Source organism: Panthera uncia, chromosome B4 (assembly GCF_023721935.1).
Source record: "Panthera uncia isolate 11264 chromosome B4, Puncia_PCG_1.0, whole genome shotgun sequence".
Classification (NCBI taxonomy): Eukaryota; Metazoa; Chordata; class Mammalia; order Carnivora; family Felidae; genus Panthera; species Panthera uncia.
Window position 1 is genome coordinate 60,097,447 of NC_064809.1, and position 26,885 is coordinate 60,124,331.

At 41.9% G+C, this 26,885-nt stretch overlaps 1 long non-coding RNA gene across 2 annotated transcripts; it reads left to right on the forward strand.

Moving 5' to 3' along the window:
* The first annotated feature begins 4,945 nt into the window (after positions 1 to 4,945).
* On the forward strand, positions 4,946 to 24,203 carry LOC125918917 (uncharacterized). Of its 2 annotated transcripts, none has more exons than XR_007456616.1 (7): positions 4,946 to 5,030; positions 10,951 to 11,141; positions 11,640 to 11,697; positions 17,027 to 18,931; positions 19,556 to 19,763; positions 20,065 to 20,143; positions 23,907 to 24,203. It is a non-coding gene; the product is annotated as an uncharacterized LOC125918917 (long non-coding RNA). The 2 variants fall into 2 exon arrangements; XR_007456617.1 differs by lacking the exon at positions 4,946 to 5,030 and adding an exon at positions 10,472 to 10,671.
* Positions 24,204 to 26,885: the final 2,682 nt, after the last annotated feature.

Below are 26,885 nucleotides of genomic sequence, written 5' to 3' on the forward strand. Positions count from 1 at the left end.
ACCATTAATCATATCAGTAGATGCAGAAAAAGCACTAGATAATATCCAGCACTCATTCATCATAAGAACTCTCAGCAAACTAAGAACAAAGGAGAACTCCTTCAACTTGATAAAGATATATCTACAATAAACCTAGAGCTAACATCACACTTAATGAGGAACCCAAATTTTTCTGACTAAGGTCAGGTACAAGGCCAAGATGTCCTCTCTTAACCACTCCTTCAACATTGTACTGGAAGTCCTTGCTGATGCAACAAGACAAGAAAGGGAAATAAAAGGCATACGGATTGGAGAGGAATACATAAAACTCTCTTTGTTCATAGATGACAAAATCATCTATGGAAAAAATGTGAGTCAACAAAAAAACTTCTGGAACTAATAAGCAATTACAACCAGGTCACAGGATACAATTTTAATATACAAAAGTAAATTGCTTTACTATATACCAGTAATGAACAAGTGGAACTTGAAATAAAAAAATACAACACCATTTACATTAGCACCCCCCCCAACTTGAAATACTTAAGTTATAAATCTAACAAAGAGGTAAAAGATCTATATGAGGAAAACTATAAAACTCTGATATATGAAATCAAAGAAGAACTAAATAAATATAGATTCTTCATGTCATGGAAAAGAAGACTCAATATTGTCAAAATGTCAGTTCATCCCAATTTCATCTATAGATTCAATGCTATCCCAATCAAAATCTCAGCAAGTTATTTTATAGATATGGATAAATTAATTCTAAGGTTTACATGGAGAAGCAAAGGATCCAGAATAGCCAACACAATATTGAAAGAGGAAAACAAAGATGGAGAACTGACATTACCAACTTCAAGACTCACTATAAATCTACAGTAACAAGACAGTGTGGTGTTGGCAAAAGAATAGACAAATAGAGGGGTGCCTGGCTGGCTCAGTTAGAGGAGCATGCAAATCTTGACCTTGGGGTTATGGTTTCAAGCCCAATGTTGGGTGTAGAGACTACTTAAAAATAAAATCTTAAAAAAAAAAAAGAATAGACAAATGCATCAATGGAACAGAAAAAAAAAGTCCCAGAAGTAGACCCTCATAAATGTAGTCAACTGATCTTTGACAAAGGAGCAAATGCAATAAAATTGAAAAAAGAGTCTTTGGACAGAAAAGGACATCTACAGACAAAAAAAAAAAAAAATGAATCTAGACACAGATATTCCCCCTTTACAAAAATTAAAATGGATTACAGACCTAAATGTAAAAATCCAAAACTATAAAACTCCTTGAAGATACCATAGGAGAAAAAACTAGATGAACTTGGATTTGGTGATGGCCTTTTAAGGTACAACACCAAAGGCATGATCCATGACATAAATAGTTGGTAAGCTGGAATTCATTAAAATTAAAACTTCTGCTCTTTGAAAGACAATGTTAAGACAATGAGAAGGCAAGTCACAGACTGGAAGAAAATATTTGCAAAGGATACATTGGCTAAAGGACCATTATGCAAATATAGAAAGAATACTTAAAACTCAACAATAAGAAAACAAACAACCCAATTAGGAAATGATCTAAAGGCCTTAACAGACACATCACCAAGGAAGATATATAGATGGCAAATAAGCAAATGAGAAGATGCCCTACCCTGTGTTATCAGAGGAATGCATATTAAAACAATGATGAGATACCTCTGCACACCTATTAAAATAGCCAAAACCTGGAACACTGACATCAAATGCTGACAACACTCATTGCTGGTGGGAATGCAAAATGATGCAGCCACTTTGGAAGACGATTTAGTGGTTTTCTACAAAGCTGAGCATAATACCCTTAACATACAGTCCAGCAACTGTGCCCCTTGGTATTTATCCATTGGAGTCAAAAACTCATGTCCACACAGGAAACCTGCACGTGGACGTTTATAGCAACTTTATTCATAATTGTTAAAACTTGGAAGCAAACAAGATGCCCTTTGGTAGGTCAATGGATAAACTGTGGTAAGTCCAGACAGTGGAATATTATTCATTGCTAAGAAGAAATGAGCTCTCAAACCATGAAAAGACATGGAGGAAATTTAAATGCATATTAGTAAGTGAAAGAAAATCTGAAAAGGCTACATACTGTATTGTATGATTACAACTATGTGACATTCTGGAAAAAGCAAAACTATGGAGACAATGAAAACATCAGTGATGAGGGGGACAGCAGGTGAAGGGGAAAGTAACGAATAGCACTTTAGGATCTTTAAGGCAGTAAAAATACTCAGTATGATACTCTAATAATAGATAAATGCCATTACACATTTGCCCAACCCATGGAATACAAAGAGTAAACCCAAAGTAAATTGTGGACTTTGGGTGATTATAATGTGTCCATATAGGCTCATCAATTATAATAAGTGTACCACTCTGGTGGGGAATTTTGGTAATCAGGTGGGCTATGCATGTGTGGGGACAGGGAGTATTTGGGAAATCTCTGTATCTTCCTCTCAATTTTGCTGTGCAACTAACACTGCTTTTTTTTTTTTATATGTATACTTTGTTTTATTTTTTTTCAATATATGAAATTTATTGTCAAATTGGTTTCCATACAACACCCAGTGCTCATCCCAAAAGGTGCCCTCCTCAATACCCATCACCCACCCTCCCCTCCCTCCCACCCCCCATCAACCCTCAGTTTAACACTGCTTTTAAAAAACTTAAGTCTTTTATATAGAGAAAGATAAAAATGAGAAAAATATAAACTACAGACTTTGTAATGCTGCTTCCTTAGCCTCACAAATTCTGGTCACGGATTTGAATCTATCCCCTGGATTGGCCTAATTAAGCTCTCCTATAGATGTTGCCTTTCCTACCAGTCTCCATGGGGTGGACAGGCTTCACTTCTGAGCCGCTCTCACTCTCCCATCATGTTCTCCCCCGTCTCTGCAAAGGCGAGTGAATTATAGATAGGCCATACTAATGCAGGCACTGAAGAAATGAATTAGTTCAGTTAATAAGTTAAGAAGTGTTTGTGTATGAATCCTTAGTAAGATGATCATTTTATGATGCTATAAAATCACTTCTTGCTATAAAATCACTTGCTTGAAACATAAACATGTTTCAAGAGGAATCGGTAATGTCAGAAGATTGCGCTGGGATTTGGGTGAGGTTTCAAGGACGTGTGTTCAAATTTGGTAAAGATATTGGAAAAAATAGCTTGGATGTTGCCATCATTTAAAATAAACTGTTGGGGGGCACCTGGGTGGCTCAGTCGGTTAAGCGTCCGACTTCAGCTCAGGTCATGATCTCCCAGTTCAGTCCTTGAGTTCAAGCCCTGCGTTGGACTCTGTGCTGAGAGTCAACTCTGTGGCTCAGAGCCTGGAGCCTGCTTCAGATTCTGTGTCTCCCTCTCTCTCTGCCCCTCCTTGGCTCATCCTCTCTCTCCCAAAAATAAACATTAAAAAAATAAAAAATAAATACAAAAAAAAAGAAATAAACTGTTGGGGAACTTGGGTGGCTCAGTCAGTCAAGCGTCTGACCTCAGCTCAGGTCGTGATTTCATGGTTGGTGAGTGTGAGCCCCACATCGGGCTCTGTGCTGTCACCACAGAGCCCACGCAGATCCTCTGTCCCCCCCCCCCTCCCACCGCTCTTCCTCCACTCGTGCTCTCCCCCTCTCTCTCAAAAATAAACATTAAAAATAAATTAAAAAGAAATAAAAATAAATTTTAAGGGAGAACGAGCCTCCCCCACGTCTCATGCAGCCTTCTATACGGAGGGAGCTTACAAGTGTAACTTCCAAAGTGTAACTTTGCCCCTTTAGTGACGTGGCTCAAGGCAGCTACACTGGTTTGCAAATTGGTAAATTTGAGGTAAATCTAGTGGTGACTAATAACCCTGTCCTTCTTCTCTTTGGAGATGAGTGTCTACCTGAGAACTTGTCTCCACTGTTCTGCCTCACCAGTGAGAGGCCTGGCCAGACCACCACTACTGCCACTTATTCGACACCTTGACATTCAGCTGGATCTCACCCTGAGCTGTGTCTTCCAACTTCATTTTAGTCACTGGCCTTTATCTCTGCTACTCCCATGTCTGATTCTTCAAAATACTTATCACTCTCACATGGAAGCAAGATGCTATTTTATTAGGTCCCTGGCCCTCAAAGTCTCTGTGGACTCTAAATCTTCTTGGGAGTCTAGTAACTACAGCACTAGCTCACATGATGGAGATAAAGAGGATCTAAGAAGTGTTGCTTGTTTTCCAAGGTTAACACTCTTTATATTGGGTAGAACACACAGTAGGTGACTCTTCCTTCAATCCCACCTAAACGGATGAGACATAGAGAGTCTCCAGTCCCCAGTCAGTGGTACAGACATAAGAAAGACATTGGCTGGAAGGCCTAAGAGGGGGAGGTTAAGGCTTTAGCTGAGCTTTAAGGAAAGGGTGGTACACACATTCCAAAAAGTGCAGTGTGCTATTAATGGAAAAATAAGCACATCAAGCTGGTTCTATTGCAAATATGTATTTATAATTACATCCTGTAAGTAACTGAAAACTCTGTCATTACACTAAAAAATGTGAAACCTGCTGGAGCAGCCGAGCGCACGGCACGGCAGCGGCTGCAGCATCAGCAAGTTCCGTCTCACCCGTTCCACGGACAGGACAGCCCGTGGTGATGTTCACCATGGGCTTGGGAGACGGGTTAGCACTAAAGAAAAAAGACAGAAGCTCTAAATGTTGATGCCAACACCCGGGCCTCTCCGTGCGACCGCAGCCAGCGAGCAGGCTAAGAGAAGACGGAAGCGACTCTGAGAACTTAAGAGAGCAGTTGCTTGACCTGCTCAGGGCAGCCGGGGTGGGAGCTGAAACTCCGCCCCACGGGAAAGCCGGCTGCAGAACAGACATGCGCACGCTGCGCTTCGGCAAAGCCTCGGAGGTAGCCCCTGGCCCGGTTGTGAGCCGCCAACCCAGGCCCTTAGGTAAGCACAGGAACGGGGCTCATCCCCAACAGGAGGCAGTAATGGAACAAAGTCGCGGACAGGAAAGCACTGGAGGTGCTCCGAGGAGGCAGGTGGGGGAAGGGTTCTGTCTATACACCATGGTTAGCCTTGGAGAGTCACCTGAGGCCTCTAGCTCCCATGAACGCCGTGGGCCCCTGTGGCGCCGTGACCGCACTGTTCCTCTCAGCAGCCCACTGATGGTGCGGAGGTGCTCTTGCATAGTTTTTCTGAGCAGGGTAAAGTGTCCGTGCTGAGCCAGTCACACGCTCTGGCTCAGGCCTCCTTTTGCTCAATATCAGGCACTTGCATTGCTGCTGACCAGAGACCTGCCTGCTGGTGTACGTTGGAGAAAAACGAATGCCAACACCAACCTTCCGTTTGGGAGACAGGGGAGCCATTTACAGGCTCCAGAGAGCTTTCCCGTCCCTCTCATTTCCTCCTCGGGTCCCATCTGGTGCTGCTCAGGCACAACTGAAAGATCAAATGGTGGCAGACCACATCTGGAAGAGTGTACATCTGGCACTCTCACCCACACCACCTCCCTTCCTCTCACCCTCACAGAACTAAAGATAGGGAGTCAGGACACCTGCTTCCAAGCCCCGGGCCTGCCATTGACTGAGTTCAAGGGCAACGTCATGGGATCACTTCTCTGGGCATAACTGTGTATGAAGTGATTTCTGAAGATCCTTCCAGCTCCAAGATACGTATTTTTATTTTATTGTTTTAAATATTTATTATTTTTGTGAGGTGAGGGGTAGAGCGAGAGGGTGAGAGCAAGAGAGAATCCCAAGCAGGCTCCATGGTGGTAACACCAAACCCTCCGTGGGGCTCGGTCTCATGAACCCATGAGATCATGACCTGAGCCGAAATCAAGAGCCTGAGGCTTAGCTGACTGCACCACCTAGGCACCCCTCAGCTCCATGATACCATTATCCTGTGACAACCTGGAGAAGTAGACAGAAAGAATATTGATACCCTCCATGAAAGTGGAGACCCTGTTGTTCAGAGAATTTAATGATTCTGACCCTAAAGTTACCCACATGGTAAGTGGGTATGTCTCTGAACACTTCATGTAGTGTTTTTCCCACTGTATCACACAGACGTGTATATGAGCACGCACACGGATTAACCGTGACCTGCTTCACTTTAGCTCAGATAACTAGACACAGATGAACAAATCCACGCTTTCAGTTAAATGACACTAATTACTTGGACAGTATGTGGCTAATTAGATTTCAGAAATTGGCAGCTTGCAGACAGAATTTGTCCTAAAGCCCCATTTTATTTGGCTCCCAGAGTGTTTTCTATGTATTAAAAAAAAAATGTTGGGGCGCCTGGGTGGCGCAGTCGGTTAAGCGTCCGACTTCAGCCAGGTCACGATCTCGCGGTCCGTGAGTTCGAGCCCCGCGTCGGGCTCTGGGCTGATGGCTCGGAGCCTGGAGCCTGTTTCCGATTCTGTGTCTCCCTCTCTCTCTGCCCCTCCCCCGTTCATGCTCTGTCTCTCTCTGTCCCAAAAATAAAAAATAAAAAAAAAATAAAAAAAAAAAAAACGTTAAAAAAAAATGTTGCTCTCTCTTCAATTGGGGATATTTTACCAAAAAATCCACATTTTCAGATTCTCTTCAACAGATCTGGCAACATGACAATAATTGGGTGAAATGGGTTTGTCTATTGTCCTTTCAGTTAGTGTTTTTCAGCCTTGGCATTATTGACATTTTGGGCTGTGTGATTCTTTGTTGTGGGGAGCTTTCCTTGTATTTGGAGGTGTTGAATAGCATCCCTGTCCCTCACCCACCTAATGCCAACAGCAGTAGCCCCTTCCCACTGTGTGACAACCAGTTGTGACATTGCCAGATGTCTCCTGAAGGGCCAAACTGCCTCAGGTTGGGGGGTTGGGAAACATTGCTGTAGGCATTTGACTAGTGAACCCTAGAAAGCAGAATTTTCGAGCCGGCAAAGATGGAATGAAACCTTCTCCTTTTATGGAGTAGGAAACTGAAGCCCATCCAGAGATGTTAAGTAACCTACCCACGGTGGCACAACTAGGACAACTAGTGTAAGTGCCAGGACTGGGACCCAAGTCCTCTGAGTCCTTGTGCAGTGCCCTTTCCCCTCAACCTGCTGCCTCCCACACTACCCATTGCCTGCCAGCTTCTACCTGCTCTCCTTGCTGGCGGGATGGTGGCTTGTTGCTCTCCCACGTGTGCAGTCTGGTCCCTGCCATTGGGTTTGGGTCACGTGGAGCAACTCTTCACTTACATGGAACATCTGCTGGGTCTAGGCAGTCCCTGTTGTCTCACTCAGATAGAAAGGGGGATTTCATAAACATTACTTTATTCTCTGTTCCAGTCACTTGACATAGGATTTTCCTCATTCCCAGTCTGGTTAGATCACCACTCTCTTCTGCATTCTTCTGCATTCCACAGTTCCTCTAAAGCCACTTACAAAAGGTGCCGCCAGAACCAAATGTTTGTTTGAAGTCATTTGTCACTCTGAAAACCCCTCTGGAATGTAGTCATTATACAACAGTTGGATGACATTGTTTATACACTTAGGATTTGTTTCGCCATCTCCAGTCTCGTCCTTTTTTTGATAAAATCAGTTTAAGAACATAGTACTGATTTCCCACAAGAAATATTTTCTTTTTAGAATAAAAGAGTCCTCTGATGTCAGAAAGTTCCTGCCAAGGCTCACTGGACCAGGAGCCTCCAGTGCTCAGGTTTTCATTGTGGCTCTGCCACATATGGGCTAAGCAAATCTGTAGCTTTCTGAACTATAGAACAGTGAGTTCGGGTGGCCTCTTAGATCCATTGAAGCTCTCACATTGAGTTCTATTCTTATTTTATCATTAGTTGAAGAGTTCATGTGAAATTTCTCCCTTTATTGAGTCCTGTTCTGATTGGTCAGGCTATTTCATTTTTGACAGAGAAAGCCCCAGAGCCTATCTTAAAATATTATTCCTTTCCACACCCACAGGGTGACTTTTCCATGGTTTAACTTGAAATTTTTCTAGTTGTTGGTGAAATGCTATCTTAGTACTTAGTACTTTGCCAAATGGTCAAGTAATTTTCACTCAGGGTATGTCCTTCTTGGATGTCCTGCCGACTGTAAGAATCATTCGAGTGAGGAATGATGGCATGAGTCACCCTCTCTCCCCCCCACCGCCATCAATTCTCCCTCCCAATATGGTAGGACATGTCTTATGTCATCCTGTATTGAGATCTGGAGTTTATGGAACACTGCCACGTGACCACCCACTACTGCAGAGTCCCACTCTGAAGTTTGTGCTTAGTGTTATGGTTTCTATTCTGGATATATAACTCTTTGGCATGGTTTCCTACTGTCTTGGCTTCTGATTGTCTTTTCCCTTTCTTTTCCTTTCCTTTCCTTTCCTTTCCTTTCCTTTCCTTTCCTTTCCTTCCCTTCCCTTCCCTTCCCTTCCCTTCCCTTCCCTTCCCTTTCCTTATTTTCTTTTTCTTTTTCTTTTTCTTTTTCTTTTTCTTTTTTTCTTTTTATTTCTCTTTTCTTTCTTGGAACTTGAGGAAAAAAGACTCCTTGCATGAAAGGTAATGATAGCAGCATGGCAGTGTATACAAAGGATGTGAGTAATGTCCCCCTGTATAATGTTTTGGGTAGGCTTGCTCATGAGGTATGTTTGCACCAGTGGACAAGGGGAAAAAATTCACCAGAAGGCCAGATTCATGAATGGAAGAAGTGAATTGGGCATTATGGGAAGACTACAATTTGGACTCCCCAACACACACCAAATGGTGCATGTAGAGCTGAAAGACTGCTCACCAGTGATCACCTGATCGGGATTGGTTGGGGGACTGGGCAAGGCTGGGCCCACAGATGATGCCTTCACTGCCTAAAACCCAGCAGCGCCAGAAGGCCAGTGCAGCGCCAGTCGCTCTATTTCCAAACCACAGCCACTCTTAATCAGACCCACATTGTGAGTCTCTGTGTGGAGATACACACACCTTTTTCTTTTGTCTCTATATCAAGAATGAAATAAAATCAACTTATTTAAATTTTTGCTTATTATAAAAAAAACACATTACTATCGATTGAACATTGACTTTGTGTCAAACATTCTACCTATATTGTTTTGAGGATAGTTGCTAGCTGCCCTGGAGTATGTATTCTCTTTTCCTTTGTTAGCAAGACAAGTCCTGATTTTTTTTTTTAATTTAAATTCTAGTTAGTTAACATACAGTGCATTATTGGTTTCAGAAATAGAATTCAGTGATTCATGACTTACAACACCTAGTGCTCATCACAAGTGCTCTCCTTAGTACCCGTCACTCATCTAGCCCATCTACCACCCACCTCCCTCCATCGGCCCTCAGTTCTCAATCATTAAGAGTCCCTTGTGGTTTGTTTCCCTCTCTTCCCAACCTGCTCACTCATATGATCACCTGTTTTTTTCTTAAATTCCACATATAAGCAGAAGTATATGGTATTTGTCTTTCTCTGGTTGACTTATTTCACTTAGCATAATGCACTCTAACTCCATCCAGGTCGTTGCAAATGGCAAGATCTCATTCTTTTTGATGACTAATACTCCATTATATACATATACCACATCTGTATCCATTCATCAGTGGATGGACATTTGGACTCTCTACATAGTTTGGCTGTTGTTGATAATGCTGCTAGAAACATTGGGGTGTACGTGACCCCTTTGAATCTGTATTTTTGTATCCTTTGGGTAAATACCTAATAGGGCAATTGGTAGATCATAAAGTAGTTCTATTTTTAGTTTTTTGAGGAAGCTTCATGCTGTTCTCCAGAGTGGCTGCACCAATTTGCATTTCCACCAGCAGCGCAAGAGGGTTCCCATTTCTCCATATCCTCACCAACACCTGTTGTTTCTTCTGTTAATTTTAGCCATCTGATGGGTGTGATGTGGAATCTCATCGTGATTTTGATTTGTATTCCCCTGATGATGAGTGGTGTTGAAGTTTAGCTGGGTACGTGGAATCCCGGTGGAAGACTCTGGCTTGTAGTTTGTGGTGCAGATTGTTGTGACCACATGACTAAGTGCTAGCCAATGGGATGCGAGCAGAAAGATATAAACAACTTACAGTTCATACCCTTAAATTTAGGGAAAGATTGTGCCCTTCCCTTCTCCTTCCTTTTCACTGGCTGGAATGTAGATGTGGAGACAAGAGTTGGGAACAGACAGTTTAGCCCTGAGGTGAAAGCTATGTGTTGAAGATGCAAAACAGGATCCGAGGAGCCTGGCCCCAAACTGGGGAGCTATGCTGTTAACTCTGGACTCATTGTGTTCAAACTGTATCATGAGAGAGATAACAGCCCGCCTCTTTTAAACCGCGGTTATTTTGACTTTTGTTATAATAGCCAGACCTGTTTTCAAACTAATAGTGGCATTCATTTTTATACTCTTTGTGCAAATGAGCATGTACACCTCAAAGAGATAAATAATTTGCCTGAAATTGCTTATGGAACAGTCCCCTCAAGCAGCTCAAATATGATACTTTCTCTTAGAATTCCTCTCTGATATGGAAATGCCAGTGAAATCATGCAGCTCTTTCCCCACACCACAAGAATAGCCAAATCTGAATGACATGTGCATCCCGGAGCATCTGCCTGGCTGAGTGGGTGAGGGTACGTTCTCTGTCAGCCTCCATCCTGAAGTCCCACCACGGCAGAGGCTGAGTTAGTTTTGAGGTTCAGATAGCCTATGTGGTAAGTCAATAAATATTTCATAAAAAATGGTCGTCTTCACTTAGTATCAATTTCATTACTAGCATTTTATCCTTAAGGGCTTATGTTTGGAGTTTTGTATATTTAAAACAAAGTTATTTAGCACCAGAACAGAGATTATGTTGCAAGATACTTTATTTGCTTATTTAACATTTTTAAATATTTTGTGTTCGTGGGGTTTGGGTTGTGACAGCTATCATGGTATCTCTGACTTGTTTTTTTGTTTTTTTTTTTGTTTTTTTTTTTTTTTTTTTCTTTCAGGGCTACTGAGGTCCTTACTTAGGAGATTCCAAAAAAGAGATATGACGGCCAGCATTTCTTCAGTCCTCACTGACAAAGAAGACGATGCATCTTTATGGTGATCTCAGCGCTTCTGATGCCATTTGGAAATTCGGAAACGGCTCAATTATATCTGTGAGCCATAACTTAATCATCTCTGAAGCTGTTTCCAGGTAAGTCAGAATCATGATGGCAAACAAAGGGAGAGGCAGAAGGAGACATTTCTTCCACTTCTGCATATGAGTGGGAGTGACTGAGTCATGAAAGCCAAAGCTGGGAATGAAAGCAGGGACCAGATGAAATGGCAGGAAAGCCAAGATAGCAAGGAGGGAGGGATCAGGGGTCAAAACAAGCAGGGAACCAACCAGGCTGGGGAGGGTTCATCTGCACCAGCTTTGAAGCTTTTTGAGGCTGGGGGAGAAGGAAAGGGTTAAAAGAAAATTTAGAGAGCTTTACTTGATATGAATATTTTACTGAATGAGGAAAAAAAGGTCACCGTCAGCAGTGCTTGAGACCCAAAACTGGTATGAAGTTCAGAGGCATGATGTTATAGGATGGCTTATAAACTGACAATGAGGAAGTTGCTTAACCTTTACAGTGATTGGTTATTATGGTGGGGGTTTCCAGATGGCAGGGGATTGGTTAAAAGTGCTTTTCTTATACCATTTTAGGAGGACATTTTAAATTTCTGTTATGATTATCAGTGGCATATACAAGAAATAACCTAAGGTAAGTTTCATGTACACTTATACAAGAAGCTGCATTTAGTTTTGCTTATTTGGCATAAATGGTTCTGTTTGCTTGGGAGATAGATGTTCAAGGCTGATCTCCATCTTATTTTATTTTAATTCAAATAAATAAAAATTGTTGAGGGTCTACTGTGTGCCAGACACTGTATATTATCTAATCAAATTTTCACATAAATTCTTTAGATGGTATAATTACCATTTCTTAGCTGAGAATGATGGTCTTCAGAAGTTAGGCCAATGATGTCACATGACTGATGAATAGTAGATCTGGGATTCAGACTCTGGTCGGATTCCAAAGCCTGTGTTCTTTCTGTCTACAGCAATGACTCCAGAGTCAGAAGCCAGCCAAGAGAAGGCAGGTTGTAATGAACTGGGTAGAGCTGACAGGGAGTCAGACGTGGACTTTGTGTAACCATATGGGGACAGGGCATCCTCTGGCACAAGGCTTTTAGGGAGTAGACTGTCTTTGGGGAAACACATTGGTAAACTGCCCTGGATGTGGGCCAAGAGATCCCAAGGTCAAGGTCTAGAAGATAAAGGCAAAACCAAATTTCTCTACAGAGGAAGTCAACTAGGATTTGGGACGTAAGCCAAGAATTTGACAGAAGAGGGGAGGAGTTAAAAGAAAAGAGGGGGCCAAGTACAAGGTGGGAGGTGGAAGCTACAGGGAAATGTGGCCAGGGAATGAGGTCCTGGTGATGAGGTACCTGAGGGGCTTTGAAGACTAGAAATGTGCAATATTTAGTCATAAGCAGATTGGTCACTGCACTGTTGACTCCAGCAGTTGTCTGAATTGTCCTGTAAAAGTATGTCACACACACTTGCACAGCCTTGTGTTTGAGACAGGCTCACGTGGAATGTCCCAACAGGAAAACAGAGCGCTGCTTAGTGTGGAGGAAGAGGCGACAGTAGAAAAGAGAATAGGCATAGAAAAGAGAGGGCTCCATACATGGAGCGATTAAGCCTCAGCCAGAGGTGGCCTGGACAGTTATAAACAACCTCCTGCCCACATGTCAAAGATTAACGAAGAGTTTGAAAGAGTTGCTGAATGGCTTACCTCATAAGGCATGAGAATTCAAAACAGTTTCATTTAAATATGAAAGGGCAAGTTGACTTTAGCTGACATCTGGTTTATGAAAAGAAGATATTTCTAAAAGAGCTACTCAAGAATGAAATGGGTGACCTTGGGCAAGCAGTAAATTTGCCATCCTTGGTAACGTTTAAGCACAGATAATAACAAAACCCAGGCATGGCAGTGGCAGAGAGGGACTCAGGTGTTGGAAGGGACCAACTATACAACCTGTTGAATTCCCTCACAACCCTGAGAGTCCAGATTCTAAGTCTATAAATTTGTAAGTCTACAGATTTGCAATTTGTAAGGCTCCTAAGTGAATTAAGTATCCAAGCAAACAGAACCATTAACATTGGAGAGATAAAGTTGCCTTACTATTGAGACACACTTCTGGGTCACTCAGGACTTTCTCCTATGCTCCCTGACACTCCATTATGAGTGGTGTGGTTTAGGCAGCCCAGGATTTGCTTTTGGAGCAGGTGGGCTAGTGTGCCTGTCTGAACAAGGATTCAGGCTTCAGTGTCAGCTGAAGAGGAATCTAACCTTGTTTGCCTTTTGAGATTTGTGTCTGAACCTGACCACCCTTTGTCCCAGCTCTTTAGTGATGTCCGAGGGCTGGAGGCACCTCAAGGGAGTGAAAGCCCACCCGCGTCATGAGAGTTGGAAGAGAAAGAGAGAAAGAAGCAGCAGTCTATGGAGAAAGTCAGGAACAACTAGCTCCCTTTTCTCCCTGGCCTGGCCAGAAAGAAAACAAACCAGATGCTGCTTCAATCTTAGACTGTTTGCAGGCACAAAGTATATATCAATGGCTGAAAAACAACTAAGAAGATTATATTAAAAAAAAAAGCTTCCTGGATTTTCTCTCAAAATGCACCCAGAAACCCAGAATAGTATATTCCCGCAAGTTGGAGAAAAATACCTAAGTAAATATGATATCCTGCCAATGCTCAAATTTTGAATCAGCCAGGGATGAAGATAGCTTGGGTACATGAAATTCATAGATAAACCATAAACTTACAAAAAGCAGACTTTATTGGTTTGAATTTCAGCTTGTAAGGTATTTCACCACCCACTCAGGGTAGAACGACAGTGAGTAGTCAGAAGTCACGAAGGAGGAGGAGACGCAAATAACTTACATCAACCACAAACTAGATCATCAGCCCTGGAAAGTTGACTGTAGACCTCAGACAGTCTCTGATATTTGAATTAAGATTAAAAGTTCCCATATGAAGCCGGTCTAGGAAAGGCATTCTTGATGACTCTCTCAGACTCTCTCATGTGTTAGATTCCTCCACTGAGTGGGACTGAACACGTCTCTGGGGTTCACACCCACTCAGATTAGGTTCAAGAGGCTAAGCAGTTCAGTTCTTGCCCCAGAGCTTCCTTCCTTTGCGGTAACTAGAAGTCAGTTGACCACCTCACCTAGGAGTTCTGGAAGAATTCTGAGTCCCATGTAAGCTGCCTGTCAGCTTCAGAAATGGTTTTCTTCCAAGAAACTATTTTTGAGTTGTGAAAAATGTTAGCACGCATGACCTCCTGTTCTTCCACGTTATGAGCATTTTGAAGCCATTTCTCCAATCCAGATGTCATGCTAGGTTCTGCAGATACAAAGATGAAGACACCATCGATGCTTTGGAATAGCTTGGAACTTAGTCAATATGGTGCTCATGCAAACAAGATGAAAACCCAGCAGGCTAACCACTAAAGGGCAGAGTGTACTGTGCACGCAGGGGCTCTGGAATTTGGGAAAGGCCTCCCAGCAGAAGAGGAGCCTCAGCTGAGCCTCTAAGGATGGTTGAATGCAAGTTAATCAGGTGAGAAACAGGGAATGGCATTTCAGAAGGCAGGAATGGTACCTTGCAAAGGTACAAAAGAGGGAGAGATTAGGACAGTGGCATAAGGAGAGCAAGTAGTGCCAGGGTCAAAGCAGTACATTGTACCCTCTGGCTACCTAAGAGTTTTCCTGGAAAATGAACAGAGGCATGGCGAAGCTCAGGTGCTTTCCTGCATTTGACATTCAACAAACCTAGAGATACCAACTCAGAGCAAAAGGAAATGACACACCCTGACTGGTTTCTTTGTGATACCCCAAGACAAGCGCCAAGGGACTTAGAGATTATTGTCTCTGGAACAGTCAGGGCTGCTCATGTGTGTGTGACCTGCAGCCACACAGCGCTCTGTGCTCAGAAGCCTTTGGACTTGGGCGAATCTCTGCAAGTGCTGTCTTGAAATTCTTTAATACATCTTGATCAGAGGGCCCTTCATTTTCATCTTTCCCTGGGTTCCCCAAATAATGTAGCTGATCCTGAGAATAGGTCATTTTCAAAGAATTTAAAATAGTTCAGTACTGTCATATACAAAGTGGAAGGAGGGCAAGGTGGCTGAGGAGGTTGAGAAGGTAGGCAGTGGCATATATGGAAAAGCCTGGAAGCCTTGCCTTTAAAATTTGCCTGTGGGAGAAGGATAGTCATTGAAGACTTTGAACAAGAAAGTAACGCGAAGAGATTTGACTTTTAGATCACTCTAGTGTAATGTAGGTGATGGAGTGGAAATGTAACAGTTTTTCCCATATAAAATTAACACCTTTTTTTGTTCAGATTTCATTTATCAGGTCAGGTCTGAATTTTTGATCCATGTCAAAATGCAAAGGTCCCTGAGAGGAATAACTGCTGCTATGGTTAATGTACATTTTAGGGTCAATTAAGATAGCAAGACCTGTGAGTACTTTTGAGAACTGGAGGTCGGAAAGAGAGAATGGAAACCAGGAGGCAGAGGGTTCTGTGTGGAGGAGGGGACCATAGAGAGGCTGAGCCTTTAGAGGGAAGCTTATAGGCTTTTTCTTTGTTTTCATTTTTCACAAGACCAGCCTGACCCACACGTAAGATTTTTTTTTCCCTAAAATTGCTTTTAGCACTCCCTACCTAGAGTCATTTAGTGCAGCAGTTCTCAAAGTGTGGTTCCCAGGAAAGCAGCATCAACATCATGTGTTAGAAATGCATTCTCTGCCCCATTTTAGGTACACTGACTCAGAAACTCTGGGGGCAGAGACCCCGCAATCTGCTGCTACCAGCCTTCCAGGTGATCCTCATGCAGCTAAGACCTGTTGCATCATTGTGAGTTATCTATGTCCTTGGAACTCACACATGACCAGTGGAAGTGCCTATCTGGTATTAGAATGGAGAATCAAAAGTGATTTTCATACCAAGAAAAAGTTTGGCTTTGTTCTAAACATGCTTTTCATGGAAGTATATTCAGTGGGTGATCTAAGGTTATATATGATTACAGTGTCTTCATAGGTGATAATTCCATAGTTCCAGAATGACTATAAAAGGTCATGTATTATTGCACAGACTCAGAATCATAGCTGCTGGAGCTAACAATGGCATTTAGCAAAACAAGATAAAGATGATTCTTTTTTGTGTATGCAAGCACGGTTGTTATATGGGAAGCATGTTTCACTTGTACCGTCATCTTCCAAAGGAAAATCTTTGCTGATAGTGCTGGAATTTTCATTTCTCTGCGCCTCACGTTATACCAGTAGTGTCACGGCTATGTTAATACATATCCAAAAGTTGCTTTCATTTACATAGTCTATAAAATTTCTGAAATGCAGTTTAAGTTGCTGTTAAAACCAGCATTTCTCAGATTCTTTCCATTGTCCTCCATGAGTAATCCAATATACATGGAAGGATAAAAGAGTAAACACTTTTGTGATAATCCAAATTTTTCCAATGGAATTTTAAACAATTTGACAGTTCAGTCTTGTTAAAAAGTGATATAAAATAAATGCTTCTTAGCAAACAATTGTCCAGTAAATATTATAATTCTGTCTCATATTCTCACAGTGGATTGCTTTCTGAGTCTTTCAGTGGAATTCTTTCAAATTAGAGCTCAATGATCTTCTTTATATTTTATCCAAGGTTTGAAATACATGAACCTGTCTCTACTTACTTGAACAATGGCCTCTATTATGGTGTCTTTTTCTTTAAATCCAAATATTATACTCAGCATTTTAGGAATTCCCTATTCCAAATACAGGCAATTAAATTGTCTATAAGTTATTCAGAGCCCTAGAAAACGAAATGAAATAGGAGTTTGTACTTTGAAATGAGTTCAAAAATGTGTACCATTTGTCAATGCTAGACTCTGTCAAATAGTCCTCATTATCTTCTGGTTCTGCTGTTAACAGACGAAATAATCTGACACAGACTTCTCTAACAAAAATATTTCCTTCTAGGAGAAGTCTGGCCTTTCTCAGCAATCAGGATACAAATTCTTGACCTTGAAGATGGGAGAGAGAACAGAATGCTTCTTGGTGCCACTCTAAGCTGGATGAAATTTGAAAACATCCCCCAGGATGAATAGGGGAACATGTATGGAAATTTGCATTGCTTTTAGCAAAATCTAGGACTAATTTGGAGCGGATAGCCTGGTACTCCAGAATAAGAGAAAAGCAAGTGTGGAACTTTGGAACCCCTGGAGATGTTGCCTGGGGACAGGGCTCAGATGCAAGGTTCACATCACTGGCCAAAGAAGGCAAGATGATTCTGAGTTGAGACCAGAACAAAAGTGGTCATCATCCTTTCCTGTTCAGTGACTGTTTACCCCAACCTCCTTTGCATTTGCCCTTTTAATTTAGGATCCTGAAAGTGTGATTCTGTTCCCCCCCTCTCGTAAACTTCAGTAAAACAAGGAAGTAAACAAGTGTTTATTGAACCAACTTGAAGGAATGAAAGAATGGTGGTCTCCTTAATCATTTCAGGATACTTGAATATTAACCCAAATGAATTTCTAATTAGTGGACTTTGAGACAGTGTGAAGAAAGTGTCTGGGAGCAAGAGCCTCTTTCTAAGAGCAAAGGGGCTGGGGTTACAAACTCATTTCTTTTCTCCCCAGCTGCCTCGTCCACCTCTTTCCACATATTATCCTTCTTGGCAGGGAGCAGAGGGGATAGGGTATCCATCAACGCCACCATTTTCCTCTTCCATCAGATCACCATTTCCTCTTCCTTGTCTGGTGCCTGAAACCCTCACTGTCCGTCTCCATCCATCAGTGAAAGGGTGGGATGGCAGAAAGTGGGAATTCCCTACTGAACACTTCTACTTAGATATCCTAGAGGGACTATAAATACCATCTGAAAAATAAACTCCCTACATCCATACCTGCTCCTTATGTTGAAGAGCCTCTGTTATTATGGTATCATCACCCAGTTGGCCAAGTGAAGAGTTTGGAGATACTGGGTTCCTTGGATGGTAGTTAAATTACCATGAGGACATGCAGGGGGGGTTGTATGCAGCGTGAAGAGTGAGAAGAAAAGGTATTTTGGAAAACAGAGATTAGGTTTCAGCCCGGAACATGTGGAGAAAGGCAGGAGCTAGGGTCTGAAGGGCAGGCATGGGGCGCCAGAGTCCACAGTAAGGCTCGGAAAACCTCAGCTAGAGCGGTGGCTAGAAGGTGGGTAAAGTGAAGAGAAGAGGGGCAACTACAAGTGTCTTCCCTGGATGGGGGGCACTTCTCTAACCCTCCAGACTTGAGAGGCATTCTCACTTCCTTTCCTGCTCAGCTTCCAGTGACAATGTTTCCATGCTGAAACACCCTAATGCATGTGATTGTTTCAGAGACAAGTTCTAGAAAGGACATGGTCCCATCTCCTATTGAACCCAGTCCAACAAACAAACCGAAAGTAATCAGAACTAATTCATATCTTTGCTCAGTCTCTCAGGAAACAGGCAAAGGTGGAGCTGGGATAGACAAAATATGTTTTCATGCCCAATAAAAGTAGCAAATTGTTGCACAAATCCATTCATCCTTCATTCACCACTTTTCATACTCCTCACTTCCTAATATCTTCTGAAAATCCCCACACTCTCAACTGCCAACTTCAGTACCCACTCACTTTCTAATATAAACCTTCCAGCTTCTCCAGATTGCCCCCAGCTATTTACTTACACCAAAATTCATAATAAGGTCCAGGTGAATGTGTGAGTCTGCGTCAGTGGGAGGGACCCTCCCTGAGTCAGGGAAATGGGCTGATTCACTCACATTGTTTCTGCCTGCAATGTTCTTCCTTCAGCTATCTGTGTGGCTTTTTTTATAAGAAGAAGAAGGAGAAGAAGAAGGAGGAGAAGGCAAACTTAAAAAGGTGAGCCGTATGTCCTTTCAATGTGCCACGGATACATTGTTTAATAGGCTTACACAAGAATGTGCCTTATTTTACTCACTGTTTACTATGGATTAAAAATCCTAGATGTAGTGAAGTTACTTGTTATAGATTTTTTTCCAGGAGAGACCCAATTTCTGTCTGTTAGAAAGATAACCTCAAAGAATATAGTTTATATAGAATATAGTAGAACGTTAACCAGTTTAGTCTCCAATGTAACATCCTTTCTTAGTTGAGCACTCCGTTGTTAAACTCCCTGTAAATGACAGATTTTTCAATGCCCTTTTGAACCAATCTTAACATTTTATTGATCCTTTACTAACTACTGAGTAGAATAAATCTTTGACATATGTTCAGCTTCTATTTATGCAAGAGTCGCTTTTTGACTGTTTGAAAATTATACTTTAACAACTCTTACTGAACCTTAATGTCCTTCAGATACCTGCTCAAATGCCACCTTCTTGTGGAGGCTTTCTTTGACCATGCTATAGAAAACAAGACCCTGTGGACATGCTCAGTGTTTCCTAGCTCTGTTCCTTTGTTTTATTTGCCTCACAGCATTTATGTCTACCTGATACTTCATTTTGATTTTTTTTTGGTCTCTAGCCACCAGAACGGAAGCTCTGTGACCTTAGACACTTTGTACCCCACTGCCTGAAGTGATAGCTGGCATGTAATGAACACTCAACGAATATGGAATGAATGAATGAATGAACATTCTAGTATCATGCATCCCTGCTCATCAGAGGCTAATTACATTGTATACAACCACACTTGTCAACCCTACACTTGGAATGATGGTGCATATTAAAAGGTATGGTTCTGAAGTTGTATTTTTTTCTGTCACCATTGAGTGACTTCTTCTGGGCCCTTTAGAGAGACAGATACCTTTGCAAGTTTGGTTTTCCATCTGTTAATGGGACCATAACACACCTGAGAAACCATCTATACCCTTGCATGTGGCACTTGAACTTTTCAATGTGGAGACCCATATAAAGGCCAATGTAAGTGACATTATCATTGCTGTCTCATTGCTTCAACTATTAATAGTGATTGTCAACGATGACAACTTTCAGGCAGTATGAAGCCTTTCAGAGTGTTTTTTTTTCTTCCAGAGTCTTCAAGACTAATACTCAACCTGAAAACATCTTCCTCTTACCAAGACAGCACTTCCTAGGAAAACAAATTTTTCAGGTAATTTTACTTCAGTACAAGTGGGCTTCTCTCCTTGTACAGCACGTGAGTAAGAGAAGAAACTCACTTATGAAGTACTTTACTACCTTGTCTAAATAAGGGAAAAGAAAATGTACCAGGAAGCCTCAGAGCCAAATTGAGCTCAAATGCAGGCATCCTCCTCAGCTACACCTCTCAGGAAAGCACCTCCTTTAAATACATATTTGTACCACTTCAACATCAGAAAAACTTGGTATTTTCCAAAACAGTTTTTTTTCCCCTGCCCAATAGCTAGAAATTTCTTAGGAGTGAGTGTCTTCCCTAAAACAACAAACCATCTTCTTTTAGCTCTGTGCCCTCAGAGAAAATAAGACAGCCTCAGAGATTTGAGTTTCCGTAACCTCAGCACTTGTAGACAGTAAGCAGACTAGCAGGGGACTTCACCAACAGTTATGATCTGGTGGTACAGCGGGAAATCTGTTTTTGGAAGCTAAAATCAATGGGCACTCCTTGAGCTGGGAAGATTCTGAGGTTTAGCAGCTTAGATAGCAGAGATGGTAACATGCTGACAAAGATGGCTGAAGCCATACGTCAGGGAGCAGTCCTATTGTAACTACATTAGGAACACTCCAATGATTGTAAGCATAGAATATCTCTGTCCGAGTTCAACAGAAATTGTAAGAAACCTCAGATTACTTCTCAGAGGAGCAGGGAGCATCGTCTGTGCTAAAATCAGAAAGTGGAGTGGCCTGGAGGCCTTCCTAGAGAAAGGTTGGAAGTTACCAGGGCATTTGATTCAGTCCACCTTGGCAGGAAGACCCTAAGAATGCTTTTCGGTTCTTCCTCTGGATACTCCCTCTTTAAATTCCTTAGTGGCTGTCTCCACTTTCCCAGATCAGGTCAAATATCTTAGCAAGTGGAAAATATCCTCTTATTATAAAACAAAAATATGGAGGACTTCTGCCCCATGCCTCCAAAAGATTGGTTAATGGGTGGTTACATGTTTACTGTCTTAGTGTAAGGCTAAGTGTGCACTTTGCAGGCTGATGAATTGGAAACTTCTCTTCAGTAGGTGACAGCAGGCCTGCTTGAAAATTATTTCTCCTGTCAAAATAGTACTGATAGTAATAGCTACTATGCATGGAGAGAGCATAGTAGTAAAGAGCATGGGCCATGGAGTCAGATGGATTCCTGACTCTGCTGCTTACTGTTTGTCCATTTCCTAAGCAAGTTACTTAACCTCTGTATGTTTTAGTTCGCTCGAGTATAAAATGGAGATACACAAGGAAACTAACAACGGCAAACGATTTCAAATGTTTGCTAGGTACTAAACATCATTCTGGTGTTTTGCCTTCCTTAACTAATTTAATGCGTTCCATGACCCTACGAGGTGCGTGCCTTTGTTATGTGACCTCTGAGTTTCCTGCACTCTCCTGCCTTGAGTGCCAGAGACCCTGGACACCTGTGAAGGAGGATGACGTGCTTCACGGGCATTATCTCATGTAATCCTCACAGCACTTTTATGAGGAGGGCACTCTTATTTGACCCACTTCTGCTTGAGAAAACTGAGGTGCAGAGGTTAAGTAAGTAGCAGTAGTAAAGACAGTAAGTAGAAGTGCTTGGAAAAATAGGCAGACCATGCTGTTAATTATTAGGCATCATAATATTTGTTCCCCCAGAGCTCCCCCTGTTTGTTAAAGGGGAATGAAACCAACTCAAATCACATGTTTGTGAATGGGAAACATTTAAAAAGGATGGCTGAAGAGCTGCCTCCAGTGCTTGCATCAAAATAAACAGAACTGATAGACACAATCAAAATCTCTGGCTTTAATTTTGTTGTTGTTGGGTTTTTTTCCCCTTTGGTACAGGATTTTATGATGAAGTTTCCATGAGAAAAGGGATCCTGTGGTCATGTAAAATAATCAACAAAAAGAATGTAGGAAAGGGTACTGGTAAGCCATATGAGGAAATCACTAACAAGATGTTTGTCTCCATACTGACATGAGATTACCCAAATGTATGATTTCACAATCTACAAGATGGCAATAAACTGCCCCTAGAGGGCGCCAAAGTGATCTCTCTGTCTCTCTCTTTCTCTCTCTCTCTCTCTCTCTGTCTCTGTCTCTGTCTCTCTCTCTCTTTTTTGCAAATCTGTGTCTGTAGATCTGATCTGGACCTCCTGCATCTCTGAGGGTTTCTGGATGGTCCTTAAAAAGCCCCTCAGGGCCTTCCTCTGGTTTGGGGTGTGGGCCACGGTCACCCAGAAAGCTAAATGCAGCCTCTGGGTGATAAAAGCCCTGCGGTAAACTGACTTCCAGCTAACCGCAGGGCAGGCGAGAGCGTCTAATGCAACCACAAAGTGGTTTGCTGGCACAGAACTTTCCCAACCTTTGGAACAAGATACCAGCGGATGTTGTTTAGTCTCCATCTTGGAAATCTTTCTCTCGGCAAGAGGAAAATTCTGATATCCATCAGTCTGAAATCAGCTGGGCACAGCCTTAGGTGGAGGCAGAGGGGCAAGCATGTTGTTTGTGGGATCTCACAACCTCAAAACCTATGTCGTAAAGGAGCTGCTTACCCAATTAATTATGAAACAGGCAAGGATACAGACACTGGCGGGGATCAACAAACTGCATGTAGACTAGCAGAGCTCCTTGAACTATGACATTTGTTTTCCTAAAAATGTTAAGAGAAATTAAATTTTAATGCAGAATTAGGGGTGCTTGATGAACTTCTGGAGTCTTCAGTATGCATGCAATACCTAGCATCTTGCTGTCAGCTCGACATGGACTCCTAACAGATGTCCTTTGTCAAGGTCGCTGTGTTGAGCTTGAACAGAACCACTGACCTCATGCAATCAGGCTGCTGCATTGGGATCCCTGTTCTGAAGAAACTGAGATTGACAGTGTTGAGACCTTGAGTTTTTTTCTTTACAGTATCGCCACTGCTTATTCTTCAGCCCTGCCTTTGAGCTAGAAATTGATGTACTTGGCTGATGAGACTAAATTACATGAAAGAATGGCTTTCATCATATTGCTCAATTTAGGGATTTCTTTCATTTCAAAGCCAAGGTTAATTACCTCTAGAAAATGTTAAGCAATTATCCACTAATAATAGCAGGGAAGATACTCCTGGAGCAACCAATTCAAGGTGGAGGGAGGATTTGTGAGGAAGGCAAGAGACTTAGATTTGAATTAGCGCTGAGAAATGAAAACTATGTTAAGCTTTTAAAGACTTTAATGGGGAGAGACAAGACTGTTGCTTTAGCCCTTCAGCAGCCTTGGCCGTCAGTTTATCCCATTTTTTTTTCCAGGACTTGGAGGAAAGACCTAGTTGATGCATATTCCCTGTGATTTTTTCCTGTAACCACTCATAACCGAGGGTGGAGGGGGCTCAGGTCTCTGGCAATCAGTGGGATATAACAAAGGTGTGGGCTCTGCATTAAAGGTGAAGAAGAATCTAGTCTGAGACTTTTCAGTTGCATCCAGGGATTTCCTATATTGCTGTATATTAGAGTACTCATAGTTCGGAGACTTGCTCTTGGAGTTCAGTGATGAGTGATGTCTTCCAAAAGCCTGGGCCCTTCCACGTGCACCACACACACACACACACACACACACAGAGTGCTATTTTATCTCTCCCTCTCATGCTCAATTTCAAGTCATTGTACAATGATAAAGCTTCCAAGTAAAATTATCTGCCATTTGCTCAGCTCAAGATCCTATGGCAGGTGGACATAGAAAGCTGAACAATCAACACTCTGTTCTTTCTTTGATTCCTTTAGTTCGAGAAGGAAGCCTGCGGTTCTTTGTGTACAGAAGCTTGTTACCACATGCTGGACTTTCTCCCTGTTGTGGACATAGTTCTCACGCAGCCCCAGGATTCCTTAGCATCTGGGAGGAAAGCTGGTCAGTAGATACCAGAAGATGCTTGGAGGAGTGGGCCCAACCTGGTGCTGAAGTGGGGGCAGTTGAGATACTTCTCTATCCCAATAAGGCTTCAATGCAGGGGATGCCAATTCTAAAAGCAATGCTAGCAGGCAGCTGCCTGCTGTTCAAATAAAATCCTGTTGCCACATGAATGCATTTCAGTTCCTTTCTCTCCAGACAGAGCAATTCCCAGATCTCATGGGCTAACCATAAGATGATCTTAGAACCCCCAAATTATAGCCCTTTAACATTTCAGTATTAATCTATGTGCTTAGGCCTAAGTACGATAGAGTTTACAGGAATTGATCTTTAAATTGAAGCTCAGAGTTTCAAGGATTCTGCAAGGGAGAAAATTATTTGGTTGCTAGGAGAGAATTATTTATTTGCAATTATGAGCATTGAGAAATCAGGATTCTCATTTCTGACAGGTAGCAACCACCATCAGTATGTGGTGCCTATTTTGGACAGTTTAGGACCTGATGTTAAAGCCTACCTTTAAATATTGAAAGTAAAGAAAAATAAGAATACATCATGTGACAAATCTCCCAGGTAATGCAAAACAAAATATAAAACTTTTCTAGACAGTGAAATTAGTTAAATTCATGTTACAGAAACCACACAACCTAAACAGACTTGTTTTCCTTCTTTTTCTTCTGTGAAGTTCCAAGGGCATTTTGTCAACTAGGCAAAGCTCAGTTACCAACCTTTGCCTTTTTTTTTTTTTTTAACCACGTTCTAGCTTGGTCACAACTGTGGGTTTACCTGTCTGTTTATTCCCATGTCTGAAATATCACTAAATGTTACATAGATGAGCTGGAAAGAACAGTCAGAGACTCTTAGTCCCATCCTTCTATTTTATAAACAAGGAAACAGAGACTTAGAGAAGTGGAGTAACTTTTGTAAGGTCCCACAGCCAGATAGTGGCAAAAGTGGGATGCAAATCCAGACTTCCTGACTCCTAGTCCAACAGTGTTCGGATGCAGATTGTACACACGACGTGAGATCTTCCTTGAAATGCGACATGCCACCGTAAGACCCCAGGCAGAGCGCACCACATGCAGCCACAAAGGAAAGGAGTGAAGCAGGAAATGAGGAAGAGTTTAATTTGGAGGCTGTGTTTCTTTGCATCCTTTAAATATTAGCTCTTAGGCACAAAGCCCCATTCTTCTGACCCAAGAAATCACCGCGACATTGAAATTACCACAGATATTGAGCTAGAGGTGTTCTTAGGTCCACATGAGATGCCGTGGAGTTACTACATTTAAACCTAATATAAGTAGGTTATAAAAATATAAATATAAAAATATTTAAAGGCAAGTTTCTTTAAGCATTACAGTGTAGAGTTGGTCTGTGCTGATAAACTGATGCAGGTCTGATGACTATATAGTACTGATTCATTCATTCATTCATTTCCTCATTGATTCACTCAACAAATCCTTGTTGAGTGCCTAGTCCATGTCAGGCGATGCAGTGGTGATCAGGACAGGCATAGCCTTGGCTCCCTTAGAATGTATAATTTAGTGGGTACAATGGGCACTGTACACATATTTGCAATAATTTATGGTGGAGCACACCACAGAACTTCATGAGGAACCAAGTCCCTAGATTGACATTCTAACTCTGGTTTTTCATGAAGGTAGTTTGGAAAGCGGTGGAGACATTTGGGTTGTTATAATCCTGGAGGGATTGTACCCACCTTTAGGTATAAGGAAGCAAAGATGGATATTTTGTGCTTTGTTGCCCTGCCGTGCAATGTAGGGATTTTCCCCACATCCTTTGAGACCGTTCACAAAGGTGAAAAACCTGCTTTTAATTACCCAAGCCTAGACTCTAATTCCACTTATAGGTCTACATGAAGTATCTTTTGCACAGCTTGAACATATTAGGAATGCTCAAGGAATGAGTCCATGTGGAAGACATTTTGTTTTGTTCCCTTATGAGCACCGTCCAGACTTTCATAAGAGTGTGCCACTGGTAGCTATGCTGCTAATAAAACACAACTCTATCAGGTTACATTTAGAGCTATCTCAGCCATAAAGATGGAGCATAGAGGTATATCAAAATTCATTTGCAAATATAAATTACTTTCTTTTCATTATTCCATTATGTTAGGACAGCGTGTTGACTATAGCTTATTTTACTTATGAATTTCATTTCTGGTTGGTTTGTGAAGGAAAGTGAACAAGATCTCAAGGACCAGGAAGAGAATTCTATTGTTTCTCCTCCCTAGTGTCTAGGAATGCCTTTGATGGTGTCCCTTAGCTGACAATTGTTGTGGCTGTGTCCATTGAATGGTTACTTGTTTAGGTAAGGTACAGGGGCTTTCAAATCTTCTCTTCTCCTGTTTCAATGACTGTGGCATCAGAAGATGACAGACTGAAGAGAAACCCAAACACATGAAGGGATGTAGAAGGTGTGACTGCCTATCTGTACGTTAATTTTTGTCTGCACAATCCTGAAAGCATATATCTATCTAGATTTTAGTTTACTGGAACACAACACTCAGAGAGAATTTTTGTAACTAGTGTATATGCTATGGAACTAAAGTCACAAGAAAGAGTTCAGATGCCAGATCGTGGCAGTGAATGCAGGGAGATCCAGGAGCCCACAAGCTTAGGAACGCCAGCCTTTTTACAGTTCTACCTGTGACTCCACTTTTCTGGCTGAGGCAATGCAGGAGAGTCTGAATCAATGACGAACATGTAATAGATCGTGGACTTAACAGTAATGTTGAAAGAGCTTCAGTGTACCTGGGAATTTTACATCCTCGAGCACCATGATGTTCTCAGGCACTTTTCTGATAACTCTTATTTCCTAACCTTCCACAAAACAAA